General features: G+C 51.8%; 1 protein-coding gene across 1 annotated transcript in view; it reads right to left on the bottom strand.

Annotated features, from left to right (window-relative positions):
- CADM3 (cell adhesion molecule 3) overlaps positions 1-16,714 on the bottom strand; it is a 144,093-nt gene extending 127,379 nt beyond the window's left edge. The window contains exon 1 of the mRNA XM_053277260.1: positions 16,644-16,714. The gene's annotated coding sequence lies outside the window, so the exon portion shown is untranslated. The remainder of the gene's footprint in view (positions 1-16,643) is intronic.
- Positions 16,715-18,480: the final 1,766 nt, after the last annotated feature.

Raw genomic sequence — 18,480 nt, 5'->3', positions numbered from 1 at the left:
CATCCTTGGCATGAAGGGGGGTGCTGAATATGCCCTTGTTTTCACCTGCAAATTGTTGTTGGGAAATGCACATCTTTACCTTCTTTACCTATAAATGAGAGGAGCTGCTGCCAACTGAGTCACACCCTTAGTCCATCTCCCTCAGGACTGACTGCACAGACTGGCAGCAGCTCTTCAAGGCTTCAAGCAGGAGTCTTTCCCAATCATACCTGGAGATGCTGCCAAGGAGCAAAACTTTTTCTGCATTCAAAAAGAAAAAGAAAAGAAAAGAAAAGAAAAGAAGAAAGCTCTACCGCAGAGCTACAGTCACAGGAACACAGGAAGCTGCCTTCTACTGAGTCAGACCACTGGTCCATCTAGTTCAGTACTGACTACCCAGACTGGCAGCAGCTTACAGATTACAAGTTTACAGGCAGGAGTCTCTCCCAGCCCTACTAGAGATGCCAGGGAGAGAACTTGGAACTTCAAGCAAGCAGATACTCTTCCCAGAGTGGCCCCATCCCCTCAGGGGAATATCTTACAGCAGGCTGTGCTCACATGTGGTCACCCATCCCTGTATGAACCAGGGCAGACCCTGCTTAGCAAAGGGGACAATTCATGCTCACTGCCACAAGACCAGCTCTCCTTCCCTCACTGAAGGGCATCCTATCACGGCAAACACCTGAACACCTGTAGACTAATTGGGTTTCATTTTAGCGTTGAGCTGCCTTGAGATACTCCAATCTGGCCGGATGGGGAGCTCAGCTAGATGGAATTCATAGGAACAGAGGAAGCTGCCATATACTGAGCCTGACCATTGGTCTATCTAGCTCAGAATTGTCTTCACAGACTGGCAGCGGCTTCTCCAAGGTTGCAGGCAGGAGTCTCTCTCTGCCCTACCTTGGAGATGCTGCCAGGGAGGGGACTCGGAACCTTCTTCTGCTCTTCCCAGAGCGGCTCCATCCCCAGAGGGGAATCTCTTGCAGTGCTCACACTTCTATTCTCCCATTCATATGCAACCAGGGTGGACCCTGCTTAGCTAAGGGGACAAGTCATACTTGCTACCACAAGGCCAGCTCTGTGCTCTCCTTCAGAGTGTCCAGATTGGTCTTGCCTTCTAAAACTGCTCACTCCCAAATCCACACCCCAGGTGTGTGATATTTCAGTCCTCAAGGACTAGTGGCTTGCTTTATGTTTCAAGAAGGAAAGAGACGGTTCTGAATGGACTGCTGGATTCTAAGAGGACCCCACCATGTCCTCCTGTTCTTTCTGGCTTCCGAATCGAGCTGCCTGCAACGTCCTGTTCTTAAATCTGCAGCACATTAATTGATCCCTTGTACTGACAACAGCCGAAAGAGTGCTCAGCGCCCACATTAAATTCCAGCGCAGAGATGATGCTAACTGTCAGATCCTCGCCATCTTCCATGCTCCTTGTCAGGTCCATCCATTTCTCCCCTGCCCCACAGACACAAAAACCCCATCCGGCCACCCTTACTGGTGTATACTTCTTCGTTATCTTCTCAGCCAGCTTTGCTTCAGAACCATCGGAGCTAAATTGACTGCTAGCTCAGAGCAAGTTAAACGGGTCCTGGGGAAAATGTCACTCCATGGTTTCATGGGATTGTCGTTTATCAGCATTATGTAGGTTGCCTAAACACCGTTTCGCATACACACGGCACATAACAGACTATTTATGCACTTACTCTCCTATGTATCCGGTTCCCCCAGTACTGTGTTCAGTCCATGCAAGCTGGGCGAATGAACACAAACTGCACAAACAAACAAACAAACAAAAATAGGACAAGCATGGAAATTGGGGAGAAGTGAAATTTAGCAGAAATTTCAAGGAGTTCCTTTCGAGGTGAAATTTTCCAGGTCTTGTAAGGGAAGCTAGCCACCTAATGCCGCAGCGGGGAAATGACTTGATTAGCAAGCCAGAGGTTGCCGGTTCGAATCCCCGCTGGTACCTATATTAGGCAGCAGCGATATAGGAAGATGCTGAAAGGCATCATCTCATACTGCGCGGGAGGAGGCAATGGTCAACCCCTCCTGTATTCTACCAAAGACAACCACAGGGCTCTATGATCACCGACTCGACGGCACACTTTACTTAAACAAGTTTCTGGAAGGCAAATGAATATTCTCCATGGGTTTATGCACTTTCTTGCTGTTTCCAAACATGTGATCCTGCAAAAGTGGCTTCCCCCAGCCAAATTCAAACCTGCATTTTCCCTGCAGTGGGAGAGGGAAACACGCATGATAAGAAGGGGGCTGGCTCCCTCACTTACATATCTTTAAATCACTGGCTCTTCCTTTTTCAATCCACTGGAGTTGAACACTGCGGCGCCTCGCTTAAAATTTGCTGCTGCCACGGTTCTCTTTTATTGGTGTCATTTTAATTGGCGAATAGCTTGTCCTTGCTTTATGATATTATGATTGCCTTTAACAAGTGTATTCGCTGCTTTGTTATTTATGGAAAACAGGCCAGAAATCAATTCAATTATTCATATCAACACTTTTGCCAAAGTGCTCAAAGCCGTTACAATTGCCGAAGGAAAGATGGTTCCCCTTCTCAACTGGGGGTGGCAGGAGGCAACGTGTGGGGAGCCCAGCGAAGGCTGTGCAGAGTTGGATAAGGAGTGGCCACTCTCCCCTCGCTAAAGGCAAGAGAGTAAAAGTGGTGATTCTCTGGTATTTAGCAAGAGCCTGGCCCCTTAGGCTTCCTTTCGACAGTGAGCCCTTTGGGGGACAGGGAATATTTATTTATTCCTTGCGTCTCTACGTAAACCGCTTTGAGAACTTTCGTTCAAAACTGGCATATGAACACTTGTATTATCATCTCGTAGTACTAGAACCATCGCTATGGACGAAAAAGAAATCACCCCTCTCGGCCGGGGAGCCCAGCCAACTTGGCCTTGGATTTTCGTCAGTAGGTATGTCAGCAGAAAGATGTGAAGCAGCTCAAGGAAGGCTGCAGTTCAAGAGGAATGCCATCTGTTGAGTTCACCCCCTCACGCACCATATGGCTTGCGCGTGGAGGAGCAGAGGAGGCATCGTCCCTTCCGGCCTGCACTCGAGGAGATCCCCCTCCCCAGAGAGCATGGATCCCAATTCCCTCCTTGAATCCGAGTGGCGGATACCGGGATGCCGGCACAGTAATTATTTTCCCCCTGTCAAACATCACGCTCGGCTTGCTGTCTGCAGACAGCCGGAGAGTGATGGGCCCTTTTGTGTGCACGGCAGCCTTGGACCCGCTCCAGGAAGGAAGGTGCAGAATTGGCAGGAAGGCAAGCCAGGAACCCGACGGCACGTCCATTAACACGCAGCATTCAAGAATGCGGAACTGGCTCATGGAACTCACTGACAAAACCTAGAATCCGGTCCCTGGCAGCATTCTCCGGGGAGAGCTGGGCGGGACCCCTGCCGGAAACCTTGGAGAAGCTGCTGCCAGTCAGTGCAGACAATTGTAAGCTAAATGGGCTGGGGCTGGATAGGGCCAGTTGCTCTCCCCCTGCTGAGTGCAAGAGAATCGCCACTTTGGACAGCGCCTCTTTGCCAATAGCGACCAGATATCTTCCTGAAATGGAACCGGGGACCTTCTGCCTGCGAAACATGCACTCTACTAATGAACTGCAAGCCTGGCCCTCTCTGCCCCTCAGATCACACCCCAAGCCACGCACACCGGCCCTTGTTCTCCCAGCCACAAACCCCACCCCACCCTGGATGCCGGCCTCTCATGCCCCACACCCCTGCCTTATGCCCACGGGCGGGAGTTGCTGGTCACTCTTAACAGCCATTTCCCAAATTTTCGTTTCGATCCGCGCAGATCTCTCCGCGCCGCCGTTTCCGCCCCAATGTCTCTCTCCTGTATAGAGTTGTTGTCTTCTCGGCGCGCTCAAGAGGCAGCAGGCGCCGTCCCTTACAGAAATAAACAGGACATTTTGAAGGCAGGGGGAGAGGAAAAGCGACACGCGAATGAATCACGCTTTTCATAATTCTGAAACGCAAGGGGACCGTTTGGAGGCGAAGGCAATTATCTCTCTGCATTAGCAACCGCAGCCCGCACCAATTTGCCACCCGGCTGAAAATGCAGAGCAGCGCCACACAACCCGACGCGTGATCAATGCCACCCTTCCCATTCTCCTTGCATTGTTTATATCTCAGCCTTTGTGGTGGCGAAGAAAGGGAGCGCAGTAGATGCTTCCACGGAGTGCTTGGGAAATCTGGGAAGTTTGGGGGGGTTTTTAAGTGGCCGTTTCCACTCCCTCTCTCCAAAGTGGTTTGGAAGGAATGGCGTCATTCCGGAACTTGCCCCTTCAGGGGGTTGGCCTCAGGCTGTGGTGGGGCAGCAGAAATACGGCCTGCGGCGTGTCCAAACAGCCATGGCCACCTTCCACTGAAGACCGTTTGCTCGCTAATGATGATCAGGGATGATCAGCTGATATAGTTGGTATGGTAGTTGGCGTGTCGGGCTAGGACAGGGAGACCGGAGTTCAAACCCCATTCAGCCATGGGAACTCACTGGGTGACTCTGGGCCAGGCACACATCTCTCAGCCTAGCCTACCTCACAGGGTTGTTGTGAGGATTAACATAACCACGTGCACTGCTGTGGGCTCCTTGGAGGAAGAGCGGGATATAACTGTAAACAATATAAATGTCCCCTGCTAACTGAGCAAAGAGGCACCTTTCAAAAGTGGTGATTCTCTTTATTTAGCAGGGGGAGAGCAACTGGCCTTATCCATCCCCAGCACAGCATCCCGCCAGTGGTTGTTGCTGGGGTCTCTCTTATGTTTCGTTTTAGATTGTGAGCCCTTTGGGGACAGGGGGAGCCATCTTATTTATTTATTTCTATCAATGTAAACTGCTCTGGAACCTTTTGTTGAAAAGCGGTATATAAATATTTGTCATATTCGCTGAAAATGTAAAAAGAAATAAAATAATATATACAGCACCCAATAGGGGAAATTGGTTAGGCAATCTACCTGCAAGGTAGAATCAGAGAGAGAGAGAGAGAGAGAGAGAGAGATATCGAGAAGCAGTTTTGCCATTTGAATCTGGTCAGAGACAAAAGATCAAAACAGACATGATGCCGAGTAGCTCATTTTTCCCCTTAATTAAAAGGGAAGGTGGGAGGGGGACCACTGTGTCCAGAGCCAAGACCTTCCACCGTGTGGTAAGACTCCCTCCTACAGCTTGGCTCACTTCCTTGAGCTACCCCCTTCCTTGCCCACAATTGTTAGGAACATTGGAAGCCGCCTTCTATGGAGTCAGTGCTTTGGTCCATCAAGCTGAGTATTGTCTAGGGCTTCAGGCTCACGGGTCTCTCTCCCAGCCCTCTCTTGGAGATGCAGCCAGGGACTGGACCTGGGGCCTTCTGCGTGGGAGGCGTTTCTCTACCACTGAGCTATGGCCCCAACCCCTCAGCGGAATATCTGACAACAGTCAGCGCTCACCTGTAGTCACCCATCCAAATGCAAACCAAGGTGGACCCTGCTTAGCAAGGGGGCAGTGCATGCTTGCTCCCACAAGACCAGCTCTCCTCCCGTAAAGAGGGGGAGTGTGCATGCAAGGGGACAAGCAGGATCACCGTGGCGGGCTCCACTCCAGTCGAAGAATATTCATTCGCCTGGGCTGAGCTCCGGGGCCCTTCCACTGTGTCACTCCAATCTCTGGGAAGCCTTTGGTGTCTACTGGGAGATGCTGCCAGGGATCGAACCTGGGACCTTTTGCAAGCCAAGCATTGAGTGAGAACCCTTTTAAAAATGAAGCTGCTGCCTGCTGAGTCAGACCCGTGGTCCGTCTAGCTCAGGGTTGTCTACACGGCCTGGCAGCGGCCCTCCCAGGATTCAGGCAGGAGGAGGATTCAAAAGAAGCTCTAGGAGGAGGCACCTCCCAGCCCTGTGGCTGCCTGCTCTTCACCTCCCCTGCCCTCCAAGCCGTCCTGTTCAAAAGGCACTTTGGAGTAATTTCATTTTCGGCTTTTAATATTTCCTGCCATTAGGAAAGCTTCTTCCCCCCCGCCTTTCACCCGGGCTTTTCAGCCTTGCTAAGTGATGGAAAACATTTCCCTCTCACACACCTCGACCATTTGAGGTTGCAATCGGATTTCCCCTCCCCGTATCGGAGCAGGGCTGGAATATTCTCCGTTCTTTTCTTTTCAAAGCAAGGCACTCGAAATTACAAAACGCCATTGCCGAGCGGGTCCAGATGCCGCCAAGGCCCACACTTGCGGAAGAGTTCGATAGTTGTTAAAATTACAGTGTTTTGGAAAACGATTGTATTTTGAGACTTTTTTCCTCCCTCCCTCTCTCTCTCTTTCTCTCAGACAGCGGGCGTAATTATTTTTATTGAACCCTTAGTGACCATAAAAATCCTGTCATGCAGGCTCCCATGAACAGCACACCCCACAACAATCCCATAATGTGGCGAGCAATCGACAATTACGGCCCTAAAACAACGGCAGCTATGGGGGGGGGCCAATCTTCACGAATGTTTATTTTTAATAAAATAACCAAAAACAGTTAACAGAATTACAAGCTGCTGTGGCAACGGCCGAGGGCTGGCCGTCTGCCGGAGCGCCGTAAAAGACAACCTGCAAAGGCAGGAGGACACGGGGCAGCGCGTCTGGCAAGGCGCGACCGGCATCCTGGGGTGAAGTTCCCGGCAATGGAACTGTTCGGCAGGCAACGGAGAGGCTGGATCCCCTGCAGCTTGCCAAGAGGTCAAGGCAGTGGCCTTGTGTCCTGCCCCCAAATCAGGAGCCGGAAAGGTGTGGTGGTTGCGGTTCCAGCACCACGGAGAGCTCTCAGTGGGCAACGTGCTCCAGCAAGGCTCAGAGGAGGCCTTAAAGGCTTCTGGACGCAGCCTGCCCTCCCAGGCTCTGGAGATCTGAAGGAGTCACCTTCTGCACTCCTCCTCTGCACCTAGTGTGCAGGCTTGGGGGAGTGCCAAGTTTTCCAAATAGTCGAATTTTAGAGCGAGAGGGCATATCGGGGGGCCTTCTAGTCTAATCCTTGGCTCGGGGTAGACATCTGCTTCAGCACCCCCAACAGGTGGCCGTCCGGCCTGTGTTAGAAAACCTCCAACAAAAAGAGAGCCTGCCACTGCTTTCATGAGGCAGGCTGTTCCACTGTCCAACAGCTCTGACAGTTTGGACATTCCTCCCGGCGCCTGAGTCTGCTTCCTTGTGATTTCAGCCCACTGGTTCTGGTCCTGCTTGGTGCAGAAGAGATTGGTTTGTGGCAGCTTCTAGCTCCGTTAATGCCATTCCTGGGGTCCGGGGTGTGTGTGTGTCTCCCAACTGGCAGGCTGAGGCACCAGGGCAGTGTTGGGGCTTGGACTGGTTCCTCTGGCCTGACTGCTCCCCCTCCGCAGGGTCCAATTCTGCCATCCTTCTCAGGACTGAGGCCTCACACCAGAAATATGTTAGGAACATAGGAAGCTGCCTTCTACCAAGTCAGACCCTTGGTCCATCTCGCTCAGGATTGTCCACCCAGACTGGCAGTGGCTCCTCCGAGGTTGCAGGCAGGAGTCTCTCCTCACCCTATCTGGAGATGCTGCCAGGGAGGGAACTTGGAACCTTCTGCACACAAGCAGGCAGGGGCTCTTCCCAGAGTGGCCCCATCCCCTCAGGGGGATATCTCATGGGGCTCACACATGCAGTTTCCCATCCAAATGCAAACCAGGGCAGGCCCTGCTTAGCAAAGGGGACCATGCATGCTTGCTGCCACAAGACCAGCTCTCCTCAGACTGTCGCTCACCAAGAAGACCAAACAGACTGAGAAAGGAGGGCCAGAGAGCCGGGCCCCAGGGGCTGACCTTGGGGGCAGCTTCCTACGGGCACCGGCGGTCTCCTCAAGGTAACCCCAGCCCCACAACTAGAGAGCGGTGCGTTAGTAGCAAACTTTCCCAGTCCGTTTTTGGCATGCTCCGATTTCCTCTCGGGACCCAGGGGAGAGGGGACGGTTCCGTTTGAAGTCGGGGAATCAGGAGAAGTGTCGGAATCCATTGTGACGCGGCCTCCTCTCTCCAGAGCAACCAAAATAGAGTCCATCTGCTACTGTCTCCGCGGATCACCCTGCCCGCCTTCCCGTCTTGCTTCAGGCCTGTCCTTGCCAACATCACGCAGGCCGCCCCTCCCTGCCCAACACACACACACACACACACACACACACACACACACACACACCTTGCTCCTTCCCCCCCTTACCTCCACTCCTCTCTGCCTCTAAATGCATCTCCCAGCAGACGAGGGGTGGGGAGTCAAGGATTAAAGCAGCCAGAGCAAGGAACAGCATCTCAACGTCTCGGTGCAAATGGACCCTTCTCATTATTAATGCATTGTGTTAACGAGCTGGGGGGGCTATGGGGAGGGGCTACGGGGAGGGGCAGGGGCAGTTCCATTCTTGCTCTCAAAGAACAGAAATCCAGGGCGGGGGGCAGGATTCACTTAATGTATTCCCCAACTCAGTGGACAGAGGGGGGTGGGATTATGTGAAATTGTGCCTCCTTAGGGATCGGACACACCCAGGCTGGTGTCTGGGGCTTGGCTCACCCCGTGAAGCCGACGGGTTGTGGATTCAGGGCCAGCCGGCAAAGGGCAGCATGGGAATAATCTCTGGGACTCGCTGCCACAAGATGTGGGGGCTCGTTTGAGGAGGCTTGATCAAGGATTCCCCCAATCCGTGGGAGGAACTGTCCGTCAAGAGGGAGCTGTGTTCCTTCTGGGCCACTGCCAAGCGGGAACCAGGATTTGGAGCTTTGGGGGTGGGGGGGCAGTGGGGGGGTGTCAGAAGCACAGGACAAAACCTAGAGCTAGCTGAGGACTAGAGCTGCCCATGCAAAGTACTCCCTCAGAGAAGCATCCTTGCCACTTGCTGTTGGACAGCCAATCATGAGTCTCTAGTGGGCAGAATACCTGGAGATGCTGCCAGGACCGAACCCAGGACATTTTGCTGCTTGCTGCTGAGTCAGACACTGGGTCCGTCTAGCTCAGTATTGTCTACACTGCCTGGCTGTGGCCCTCCCAGGCTTCAGGCAGCCGTCTCTCCCAAGCCCTCCCTGGAGATGCGGCCAGGGAGTGAACCTGGGACCAAAGCAGATGCCTGTGAGTTAGGGTCCCATACCTGCAATCCCTGGCAGGGAAGCCATGCACAGAATAGTGGGTTCCTAGTTCTAAATCTGGTTGCTCCTGCCTCCCATAGAGCATCCATGTTCAGGAGCAGTGTATCAGAGACTGGGGACCAACACAATGGGGAAAGGCATTGCTTTCTTGACCCACTCCAACAGGCTGGATTCCTCTGGGGAGGAGAGCTGGTCTTCTTGTGGCAGCAAGCCTGAAGTGTCCCCTTGGCTAAGCAGGGTCTGCCCTGGTTTGCAATTGAATGGGAGACCGCATGTGTGAGATATTCCCCTGAGGGGATGGGAAGAGCCCCTGCCTGCTTGCCTGCAGAAGGTTCCCAGTTCCCTCCCAGGCAGCATCTCCAAGATAGGGCTGAGAGAGACTCCTGCCTGCAACCTCAGAGAAGCCGCTGCCAGTCTGGGTAGACAAGACTGAGTCAGATGGACCTAGGGTCGGACTCAGGAGAAGGACGCTTCCTCTGACACAATGCTGTGCTGGTGTCCCTTGGGCCTGATCCTGCAAACATGGCTGATCTTCTGCAATATGCTGCGTCAGAGACTCAAATGGGAATCTAGATGAGTGCAGGTGGATTTCTGCAGGCCCCTCCTCCTCCTCCTCCTTCTCCTCCCGGCTCCTTTCCACAGCCATCTCGTACCAGATGACTCTGGATTCGACTCCGCTCCAGGCACCTCGGCCTGGCTTCGCATCTCCTCCTGCCGCACTCCTGCGGTGCCAAGACCTTCTCCCCTTCCCCGGCCCAGAGAGCCACCGCAAGAAGCGGCCGGCCTTTGTGGGGAGAGCAGAGGGAGCGAGCCAGGCAAGGCAGGCAGGCAGGCAGAGGGAGAAACTTGCAATGAAATGACCAAAGCACGTGAAGTCACCGGGCTGCTCAGGTCCAAAATGCCAGGCAGCGAGGCGAGGGGGGGGCGGGCGAGGGGTGGAGAGCGGGGGCCGCAGAGCGGCTGGGCTTCTGCCGAGAGAGAGAGAGAGAGAGAGAGAGAGAGAGAGAGAGAGAATGACATCATCCCCAAGAGCACTTTGGGACCGGACAGAGGGAGCCTGCGCCGGCCACGGAAGCCAAATCCATTCCGCAAATGGAATTAAGGGCTTCTTTGCATCAGGAGGGCAGAGCCGAGAGGCGGCCGCAGCCAGAAATGCCGACGCAGGAGGAGGGAGAGGACGCCGGAGCGATAGCAGAGAGAGCCCTGGCCATCCCGATTAGCCACAGGCCTTTGGTGAGGTTGTCGTGCTTCTTACACACACCACACACACCACACACCACACACCAACACCCCGCTGCCTGAGGAGACCGCCCCACCTCGCCGCCTGGAACGGCCGCCCCAGACTTCCCTTATGTTTTCGAGCCAGCAGAAGGTTTCATCCAGGAGCTGGTCTGGTGGTAGCCAGCATGACTTGTCCCCGTTGCTAAGCAGGGTCTGCCCCAGTTTGCATTTGAATGGGAGACTACATATGAGCACTGGAAGATCTTCCCCTCAGGGGATAATGGGGCCACTCTGGGAGGAGCAAGAAGGTTCCCAGTTCCCTCCCTGGCAGCAGCATCTCCAAGATTGGGCTGGGAGAGACTCCTGCCTGCAACCTGGGAGAAGCCGCTGCCAGTCTGGGTAGACAATCCTGAGCGAGATGGACCAAGGGTCTGACTCAGTAGGAGGCAGCTTCCTATGTTCCTGTTTAGAGATGAGCACTGCAGAGTGTGAGCGATGGGAGAGACCAACCACTGTGACAGCAGAGAGATTTGGGGAGAGGACTGAGGTGTGGCAAGGGAAGCCCAGGGAGAAGAAGGTCGCAGCAGTCAAGGCAGAAGATGGATGCCTAGAAGACATCCCAGAGCATGAGCCGGGGTGGGGGCGGGGAACAGGCGGAGTTTGGCGATGTTATGCAGGAAGAAGCCCTGTGCCCAGAGGGAGCTGGCAAGTCCTCGGCTCGACTGATACTCGCTTTTGCATCTCGGGATTCGGCGTATCGTTCCCCCTGCCCCCAACCCCACTGTATCAGGGAAGCAAACGACGAGGACGCCACCCATCACTTCTTGCATTAACAGAGGTGTTAAAATAAAGCAGGCAAGTTATTTTAAAAGGGGCTGCCATGAAGAAGAGGCACAGAACATAGCAACACCTATTGGCTATTTTAAAGGAGATAAAAATAGGAGGGGAGGGAGGCGGATTGAAGCCGCTTCCTCGGTGACAACAGTAATAATCTTAAACACAAAGGACCCGTCTTAACTAAAAGGAGAACGCAAGAGAAATTAATTGAATTTGGGGGAGAGCTGTAACAATGTTATGACAGATGTCAGCAGAGGAAGCCTAGGAGGCGTACATGGTATTGCTAAACAAGCTTACTCACGAGTAGGCTGGGTTGAAATTAGTGGCACCGGCACCTGGGGAAGGCTGTCAGGTAGCAGAACTCACAGGCTACATAGGAAGCTGCTTCCGACTGAGTCAGACCCTTGGCTCATCTAGTTCAGGACTGTCTGCACTGGCTGGCAGCCCTACCCGGAGATGCTGCCAGGGACTGAATCTGAGGCCTTCTGCATGCAAAGCAGATGCTCTACCTCTGAGCTATAGCCCTTCTGCTGAAAAGCATATTAGGCTGCCTTCTGAGTCAGATGCTTGGTCCATCTTGCTCGGCATTGTCTGCACTGACTGGCAGCAGCTCTCCCGGGTTTCAGGCCGAGAAAAGTCTGTCCCAGCCAGGGATTGAACCTTGGAGTGAATATGCTCCATTGATCCTTGTTTATCAGGAACAAGCTCAATTTCCTGGCACTTCTCTTAGACAGGCACAGTGGCCCCTTCTCCCTTTAAGGAAAGAAAAAAATTCGGGGGTGGTGGTTGTGCAAATGTTTGTTCACATAGGAAGGCAGAGCAAGGCTAGCCAGTATGCATGGCAACCCTGGGGATGAGTGGCTTAGGCTAAGAAAGCAAGGCTGAAGCAACAGCCATAAAGAGACAGCCAGGCCCACATTGGCTCCCCAGATCACCTGCTCTAGCTGGGCTGATGAGGTGCAGTACCGTCCCTGGCCATCATTTGGGTGGCGCTGCAGAGCAGCCAAGGCCAGGCAGTTCGTTCCCGCAGCCTCAGAGGGGAAAGCGCTTGGATCCATGTTGTCACAATCCCCGGATCGAATCCCTTGGCAGGCGTCTCTGGAGCCAAGGAATGCAGGGCCAAGAAGTGTTCTGCCCTGGTATGTTTTCAGAGGTAGCCAGGCCTTTTCTCGCAGCAGCAGGCTTTTGCACATGGGGGTAGTGGAATGGTTGCTGTAATGCCCCTTTCCCACATTATCATTTTATACAGTTCAGTCGGATTTATTCTGTGATTGTGGATTTGTTTAGGTTGTGGTTGTTTTTACTCTTTTCTAAACTGCTGTGCGGACATTTTTGGTTGAAAGGCGGTCTGGAAATGGAAAGACATAAGTAAGTGAGCACAGACCTCCCAAATGACTGTTCTCTTAAATACCCAGGACCTAAGCCATTTAGGGCTTTATAGGCTATAACCAGCACCTTGTATTTTGCCCAGAAACTTATTGGTAGCCAATGTAGCTCTTTTGGTATAGGAGAAATATGGTCTCTCTGAGATGACCCAGAGGCCAACCTGGCTGCTGCATTCTGGACCAACTGCAGTTTCCAGACTACGTTCAAGGGCAGCCCCACATAAAGCACATTGCAGTAGTCAAGCCTAGAGGTGACCAGCAGATATACCACCATTCTGAGGTCGTTTGTCTCGAGAAACGGACACAGCTGAAGCACCGCTAGCCACCACCTCAGCCTGGGAGAGCAGGGAGAGCTGTGGGTCCAGAAACACTCCTAGACTGCGTACCTGTTCCTTCCGGGGAAGGGTGACCTCATCCAGAAGCGGCCGATCAAAATCGATTCAGAGGGAATAGACTGTGAAATGGGTCACGCGTTGATCCGAGTTCATGAGTGGTAAGAAACCCGACAAGAAGATCAGCAAATCCAGGAAAATACCAAGCTGGACAGATGCCTCCGCATTGCAAGAAAAGGATGTGAGATATTGTTCAGGGCAGAGAGGGGGGAAAAACCCTCATCATACCTCTGCCGAATGCTGCAGATGCGTATATCGCTCAAAGCACAGAGCCGCTGAAACTGACAGGGTTGTCTCAAAGCAAGCGTTTGTGTTTGCCAGGGCTCGCACACAATCTGGAAACAAACCGACAGCACTCACAGAGAGAGAGAGAGAGAGAGAGAGGTGGGCCTTCCGTCACACAGCGCAACTTTCAGGCGCTCCCTTGCTGTTTCTAATGGCAGAACCCACAAGCTGGCTTTAACCGCGCTCGGTTCAGAGCCCGGGGCCAGCCACCGGGGCCATTTTCAGGGACCTGGGAAATGGGTGTCCAGAGAGCAGGTGGGGGGGAGAGAAAGAGAGATGGCAGCCATCTGGGGGTGGAGGGCTGATCTTACAGGCGTGAGCATGAATTCTCCCCTTTGCTAAGCAGGGTCTGTCTTGGTTTGCATTCAGATGGGAGGACAACAGGAGTGCTGTGGCAGAGCGTTCGCCTTGCGCGCAGAAGGTCCCAGGTTCAAGCCGCTGCCAGTCAGTGCAGACAGTACTGAGCTCGACGGAGCAGTGGTCTGACGCAGTGGAAGGCCGCTTCCCATGTTCCTATGGAACAATCTCTTCCCCTGCCCACATGACTATTTTAATCTTTAAGCTGCAGAAAGCCATATTAAAAATACAAAGGACACAAAGGACAGAGAGAGATGTGTACTTTAAGGCCACATATCAACGCCATCCAGAACATATTGAAACCATACTGCCTTTTGCTGAGTCAGACCCTTGGCCCGTCTATCTCAGTACTGCCTACTCTTGCTGGCAGCAGCTCCCTTGCATTTACTCTATTCCCACTTAGGAGGGACTGTTTCTTGGTGGCAGAGCACATGCTTTGCACGAAGATGGCCCCCACTCTGATCTCTGGCATCACCAGTTCAAAAGATCAGGGATTGCAGGCAAGGGAAAGAACTCTCTCCCTTGGAATCCTCTTGAAGAGAGTCAGTGCGGTGTAGTGGTTAGAGTGCCGGACTAGGACCGGGGAGACCCGAGTTCAAATCCCCATTCAGCCATGAGACTTGCTGGGTGACTCTGGGCCAGTCACTTCGCTCTCAGCCTAACCTACCTCACAGGGTTATTGTGAGGAGAAACTTAAGTATGTTGTACATTGCTCTGGGCTCCATGGAGGAAGAGCAAGGTATAAAATGTAAATAATAATAATAAATAATAATAATAATCCCAGAGAGCTACTAGTCAAAATCCTGGGGGGAATGGACCTATGGCCACATCCTGTATACAACAGCTTCATATGTTCAGATGGCCTGGTGAGGTGGGTTCAACCTGTACCAGTCAAGACGCAAGCTTAGCACGTGCCTAAAAACATCAAAAGGCCTCAGGGCCTCCAAACTACATGCAGGGTCCAGAGGGTACCCAGGATATCCAGATTCAATCTGGATCCAACGACAAGAAACCCACCTCACCACCTTCCCTATATCGGAGTTTCAGTTTCTTGCCTTTGACTCCCGGGTCCTTCTGACTATATTCATAGATGTTTTTTTCTCTCTCTCCACCCCTCCCTACAGGGTGGTGGCTTTATTTTATTTTATTTTATTAAGATATGTATTTTCTTTTTCTATAAGCTGAGAGCCACGACTGCCTCCTCTAAAGTCTTTCATTTTAGGCTGCTGGTTTGTAAGCCCTATATATCTCCCCTTCCTGCCAGAGCAGTAGAAATTGATTTTGGATTAGATTTATAATAGCAAACAGCACACATCTGCAAACGGAAAGCTTTCTCTCTCCCTCGCACATCATAGAACACACGCACACAGCACCTCTCTCGCTCTCTTTCGGGCACAAACGGAGCTCTCTGCTGCCCTCATGCGTCAAGGAGGCGTATGTGTGGCTAATCAAGGACTCATGCTCTGGGTGGGGTTTCCAATGCACTCCATGAGTCCCTACCTAACAGGGCGTGTCCCGTTTTCCTGCTGGCCCCCCATTTTCCTAGATCTTGCTCATTGCTGCTCCTGTTTTTTTCTTCCAGAAAGATTGGTCAGGATGCCTTGTAAAAAGAGCTCCTGCTGGCCATGATCCCAGCACCAACTAGGGACTCCAAGTCTGGCCTGAAAGAGGCAGCAGCAGAATTAGACCCGGCTCTGGGCCCTCACACTAGTCAAGCAGCACCTGTTGAGCCCAAATCTCCAAAGCAACAGCCTCGGAACCTGAAGTCCGAGGAGAGTCGTCTCCTCCCCTTTCATCACCCTCCCTGAGATCTGCACATCAGCACCAGGGACAGGTGAAGCAGGATCAGCTGGAGGAGGAAGAGAAGTGCCCAACTCAAACCAGAGACCTTTGAAGTCTCCTGCTCTTCATGCAGGCAGGTGGAGACCATCAGAGGTAGCCAGAGCTCCTGGATCCTGAGTCAGATAGAGCCCCTTGAAAGAGAATAGAGAACTCTGCCCAGAGCAGATCCTGGTATGTGTTAGGACCAGGAGGATCTGGCTCCCCCTAGTGGAGGCTCCTGGACAGCCTCTATGAAGGACTCTTCAAACATGGACCCTACCATCTCAAGGGATTTGGATATGCACCCCTTGACACATTCCTAGCTTTCCTTCTTAGCTGGACAGCTGCTTTCTCTTGCTTGCAAGACTGTGACTTGAGGCCCTCCTCTGTTAGTGGGAAAGAGGCGGAAGAAGCCTACAGAGAGTCCTGTCTTAATTCAAAGATATTTTCCCAAGCCCAAGACTCAGCAGGTAGCAAATATGCAGCTCAGCATGGTGCCGACAGGAGGTTCTTCAGGACCAAGGACAGCAGCCAGCCAGCTCAGACTTTGCTCCAGCAAAGCTTCAAGGTTAGCTTTTTGACTGGCTGCAAGTCTTTGAACCCTCTCTGGCCCTGCCCAGCTACGAGGTGGAGAACTCCTAAAAGGACTATTGGCAAGAACAGGGTGAGGGTGCATGCATATAAATGCACCTGTATGAACACTGAGGCTCCACGTCACGCATGGACATTTAAGGCACTGCAGCTGGTGAGGTCCATTTGTTAAATACAATAACACATTAGAAGGGATTAGAACAAACACACTTCCTTGGCTTTAAGTCAGTGTGCATGGCTTGCAACAGCAGAATAAATGAACACATCACACAGCGGGGGTGAGAACAGCCTTCTGTAATGGGTGGGCAGCACAGGCGGTGGTCCTTGGCTTGAGACTCGAGGTTTATGCGGGCACAAGAAAGTCCCTGTTTTCTTCTGTGGAATATGGGAGGATCTAAGAGTCTCAAAACGTGGCCTAAATGTGGTGGGCAGAGTTAGATGGAAGCAGAGCCCAGTTGTCAAGAAGGCAATGGAGCTCTCTCTGGGCTGGACTGCCTCAGTGCACTAACATTACTGACCATCCTGCCAGGTCAAAGTAAACCCACCTGCACACAGAAAGTTAGCATGCCACGTCTAGGGCTAAGCTATAACCCTCCTCCTTGGCACCCTAGTTTTCTGCACGCGGGGATTTTTTAACAGATGATCACTCACCTGCAGTCTCAGTGGCACAGCCAGACACGGCTTGTCCCTCATTCACATTTGAGGACCCGCCTGCCCTCTGGTCGGCTTGGCACCCCTGTTTCAAAAAAGCAAATTTCAAAGTGAATTTTCAGCATTCCTCCCAGGGAGAAACAGCTGAGAATTTTCAAGGGATGCTGACGTATTTCTGCAATACAAGTGCAATTTCTCAAGGCAGTTCTGCACTTCTTATCTCCCTGCACAGCTTGGGGCTGGGGTATCTGTCAGACCACATTCGCCCATATGAATCAAGCGCTGCTCACGGCTGTGCCCTTGACTGAGATTCAATTGGCGGGGGCGTGAGACAGGGCCTTTTGGGTTGTGGCCCCTCGGCACTGGAATGCCCTCCCAGAAAAGCTTTGCCATGCTCCCTCCCTTAGGGTTTTTTTTAAAAAGATCTGAACACTTGTTTAAAGAGACATTTTAATGGGTTTTACTACACCCTGATGGGTTTTTTTATTTTATTTGGATTTGTATTAATTGTTTTGACTCTGCATGGTGTTTTATTTGTTTTACTGTGTTAAAATTTATCTTTCTTCTATTGTTTTACTGTTGTGCCAAGGGGCCCCAAGCAGTACAGAGCTGGAAAAGAAATTTCACACCAAATGAAATTCCAAGTGAATTTCACTTGGAAATTTCAGGGTCTTTCCCAATGTGAAGCCTCTGAGAATTTTCAAGAAAAATTAATCAGGTCTCTTTCTACATGACCTTCCTCAGAGGATTTCTGAAATTCAGAGTACTCACCACCCCCAAAACTGCACCGTTCTTGTGGCGGGACCTTTGATGTCTTATTCAAGAGAAGCTAACCTTCCTGCAATGGGGGGAAATAAAAGCCTTTCTTCCCAGAAAGAAATTAATCAGGTTTCTTTAGCCTTCCACAGCTGAATTTTTAACACATCTCCAAGTTTGAAATTTTTTTATCGTTCTTTTATTAAGCACATTAATATCCAAAGTAGCCTCACCACTGGCCAAGATAATATAATATTTTAATTAAACTTTTATGATGTTCGTTTCAAGGCAGATGCTAAATACAGCTGTTCAGGGCTGATCGAATTTCTCTTTTCTTTTACCTGGGCTCATTTTGAAAGAAAGAAGATGCCACCTCAATCCTTTAGCTAAACCAAACACCATACCTGCCCAAGGTGGAAAACGTGGCCCCTAATTTTTACAGATGCTAAGGCTCGAGACTGCTCAAAAATCCTCACCTCCTTCAACCAGGATATATCATGGAGTGGTCACAACTAAGCAACAGAGAGACAGCGACACTCTGCACACTCCCAGAAGAACTCTTATGGCTTCAAACATTCTGGGGACCAAAAGAGGAGAGCTGGTCTTGTGGCAGCAAGCATGACTTGTCCCCTTAGCTAAGCAGGGTCTGCCCTGGTTGCATATGAATGGGAGACTTGATGTGTGAGCACTGGAAGAGATTCCCCTCAGGGGATGGAGCCACAAAAAAACAGGGTTCCAAGTTCCCTCCCTGGCAGCATCTCCAAGATAGACCTGAGAGAGACTCCTGCCTGCAACCTTGGAGAAGCCGCTGCCAGTCTGTGAAAACAAAGCTGAGCTAGATAGACCAATGGTCTGACTCAGTATATGGCAGCTTCCTACGTCCAGAAAATGTTCTGGAGCAGAGACTCATCAAAGCAGACCCTTCAGGCAAACAGGAAACAGCAGCACACGAACCGGAAGTCCTGTTGGTGGGAGCAGGGTTACCAATCAGCCAACCAGTAAGGCCATTTAGCCCTGTACTGAATTATCCCATTGGTCCATCTAGCCCAATATGGCCTACTCTGGCAAAAGTTCTCTATGG

This window comes from Hemicordylus capensis, chromosome 14 (assembly GCF_027244095.1).
Source record: "Hemicordylus capensis ecotype Gifberg chromosome 14, rHemCap1.1.pri, whole genome shotgun sequence".
In the NCBI taxonomy this organism is placed as follows: domain Eukaryota; kingdom Metazoa; phylum Chordata; class Lepidosauria; order Squamata; family Cordylidae; genus Hemicordylus; species Hemicordylus capensis.
The sequence above is the reverse complement of the archived record's forward strand: the minus strand, read 5'-3'. Positions and strand labels throughout refer to the sequence as shown.